Genomic DNA, 3,603 nt, shown 5'->3' with positions numbered 1-3,603 from the left:
CAATAAATCAATGATAGAACGATGAGAGAAATGAATGATAGAATAAATAGATTGATAGATAAATAAATGGTTCTAGCATGGGACACTATAAATCCTAACTAAAAACCTCTTCCTTTGAACAAAAAAATACAACTTGGGGTGCATGGATGCACAGAAGGGAAAATTGACAGATATCCCGGGTGGTCTACAAGTGACAGTTCTCCAAAATTGTGACAGCCATGAGCAAGGTATAGTTTAGCATCTGTATGAGATTTAGGGGACTGTCAAACAATGTGATAAAAGTCTTAATCTACAAAGCCTTAGAGATTGCAGACCTCCACAGTGGCCAAATGTCCACTCTTCTATCAAATGCAAAGCTACAACCGAAACCACATGATGTATGACACATAAAAGATATTCTATCGGTGCAAACTACCAATGTGACTGCATATGTCCATCCAAGATCCACCTTCAGGCACCACTAGTTGCACAACGTATAACAATTCACTTTAGGGTTGAATTCCAGTACAGATTCCTCGTTTCTATTCTGTTTCATAAACTGGCCAGCCTAGTGCTCATGGCAGCTAATGCAGTGCTAATTCCTATCTCATTGGGTCATTGTCTCGTTGGAAGTCTCCAGCCCCAACTCAACTTCAACTTTGTCAGTGATTCTTGAACACTGTTGGCAAGAATCTGTTGATACTGACTGGAATCCATGCAACCTTCAACTTAAACATCATCGCCAGTACCTGCACTGGCCACACAGCCCCACACCATAATGGAACCACCACCAAATGTTACTGTGGGTAGCAAGTCTTTGTCTTGGAATGCTGTGTTCTTCATCTGCCATGCATACCGCCCCATTTTATGTCCAAAAAACAAAATTTTTAGTTTTGTTAGTCTACATCATCTTATTCCAAAATGAAGCTGGCTTGTCTAAATGTGCATTAGCATATCTCAAGCGACTCTGTTTTTGTCATGTGCGCAGAAAATCTCTCACCTAGCTTTTGTATCCTGCCCCTAAACCATGATTGATGAGATAATATAAAGTAATAAAAATGGTTGTTGAAATGTAACACTGTATATATAGATTGACAACTTGAAGTTATAGCCACAACTGAGCAGCCATAATAACTGTTCCATACTTTCACAATAAGGTACACAAAAAGTTCTAATCACACTCACAAATGTTTTGTAAATGATTTGCTGGTTATTCAGGAAATAATATGTTTCAGACAAATCTGAGGGATCTGGGAACTATTCTCGCAGAATGTCCAAGACTGAGTTGACATTTGCCAAGGTTTTGTCTTTCAGTGTTTGGCTTGGTCTTCCAAAAATGTGTTGTGTTGAATCTGGCTGGGATTAAAGCGTTTATTATATACTCTATCTTTTGCTCAAGTTAAACCACAAAGGATGTCAAGCTAAATAAAGGATTTTTACAAAATGATTAGGGCTGTCAAATTATTAAAATTTGGAATGAAATTATCCCAATCATGTTTGTATCTAGAAAGTCATGAACAGGTTTTCTATGTTCAAACCACAAAAATGCAAAAACAAAATTTATTAATGTTGAATTCTACTTTGCGGAAATTCACATCATGGTCGGGTCTAGAATTAATCGTAATAAAGGATGGAGGATTGTAGTGACCACGGTTAATGCTCTATTTTTGACAACCCTAAAATTGACATGAAATTAGTCGAATGGCAAGCATCAAGACATCATAGAAATTTATTTATTATTATTTACTTTGCCTACATGGGTGAGTACCTTTACCCAAGTCTTGGGATCGTACTATTCACACTGACGTGAAAAAAATCAGGTCATATATCAGCAAAAAATGTGTATTGACCTGCAGTGTGAACATAGCCTAGATGAATAATTTCTTCAAATGCAGGAACAGGTGTTCAACTCATGCTTGCACAACCATAAATTCCCTCAGATTCCATGAATTCTTTCATTACAATGCCGCAGATGGTGAACTATACAAATCTTCTGAAGCATTAATGGAATTACTGACGAACATTGCTGGACAAGCTTAGCCTTCTCTCGAAAAAAACATTTGTGGTTGCTGCTTTTTGGACTAAATGATGACAGCAATCACCTGTTGCCAACATCTGTTTCAATTCTAATGATTTGACAACATTACTGTCTTTATGCTGCAGAATCCTATTTTGAATATATGTTGACGTTCTAATGTTACAGTATTTAATCAAGTATGAAACAAGACTGGACAGACTGAACATTAATGAATTATTAATGGAACAATCCTGGATTTGTACCTTTTTGGACGGGCAACAAAACGTGTTATCGTATGTTGTCCCATCAAAATTTCATACACATCATAAGAATCTAGTACTTTTAGCAAAATCCACAATAAAAAAGGAATGGACACATAACCTGACAGTTTCCAAGACAATTTTCCCATGACACTTCTAAGAAAGCTTGGGAGAAAATATTGAATTCCCTTTATGGAATTCATCCGTCATATCTTGAAAACATATTCCCGAAAAATGTCCACTTTTTAGTCGTGTGACGACAGCCTTTGCACTTCCATTGCCATTGGGTTGGAAATTTAAGGCTGACCTCAGTAGTGCCTGGAAGGAAAAACAGCAGCAGTGCGTAGATATCTTTGTGTGCCTTTAGATGTGAGGTAAAGTTTGAACTGCTTCCAGCCAAAAATTAAGGTAGAGGGGGACTGCTTCCAGCCAAGTCAATGAAAGAATACCAAACTCAAGAGGGCTGTTCTCAGTTCAGATTTTTAGTCTAATACATTGATTGATTCACACCTACATTTACCACCATGTATATGTTGCATTTACTGTATGAAGGACAAGTATAACACTGAAACAAAAAGGACAATATCAATATCTAAATCCAATATTTTAGTATTTCCGGTATATAGTATCGGTATTTCTCACTGTACCCCAACATCATGTATATGCTCACTGGCGTTCAATGAAATACCTGCTAGCAAGTTGGGCTTTTTAGTGCGATAAAAATCTGAGCGTTCATCTGCATCTTCTATCAACACTGCAAATCTAAACACCCAATGAAACGATTTGATTACGTTGTGTTTGGCTGCGCTACTTTTCAGGCGGATAAAGAGCTCTCAACACTGTTAAGAACGGGGTTGACTGTTATTACGGTATTTTAACAAACCAAGTCCAAAGAAACCTTGCGTTTACTTGCACGTTAAATGCCTTAAAATTTATCTTTGATGCGTAAACTTGTGTGTTGGGTGGCGGTCAAGGGCGGGTGCCTGGGCGACCTAGTCTTCGGCGGCCAAATCTGGTTATTGGGACATGCCCCGGACGCCTCCCTGGTGAGGTGTTCTGGGCATGCCCAGACGGGAAAAGGCCCCGGGCAGACCTAGGACACGTTAGAGGGATTATGTCTCACAGCTGGCCTGGGAACGCCTTGGTGTCCTCCCGGTGGAGCTGGAGGAGGTGGCTGGGGACCGGGAAGTCTGGGATTCCCGACTGAGACTGCTGCCCTCACGACCCGGACCCGGATAAGCAGAGGAAAATGGATGGATGGATGGCGTAAACTTGTGCACGCTACACACCTCGATGCTGTGGAGTGGTAATTTTATATGAAAGATGCATGCTGAGCTCTGATAAAAT

Source organism: Doryrhamphus excisus, linkage group LG8 (genome assembly GCF_037039965.1).
Source record: "Doryrhamphus excisus strain RoL-2023G ecotype Guam linkage group LG8, RoL_Dexc_Guam_v1.1, whole genome shotgun sequence".
Classification (NCBI taxonomy): domain Eukaryota; kingdom Metazoa; phylum Chordata; class Actinopteri; order Syngnathiformes; family Syngnathidae; genus Doryrhamphus; species Doryrhamphus excisus.
Note: the sequence above shows the minus strand (reverse complement) of the source record.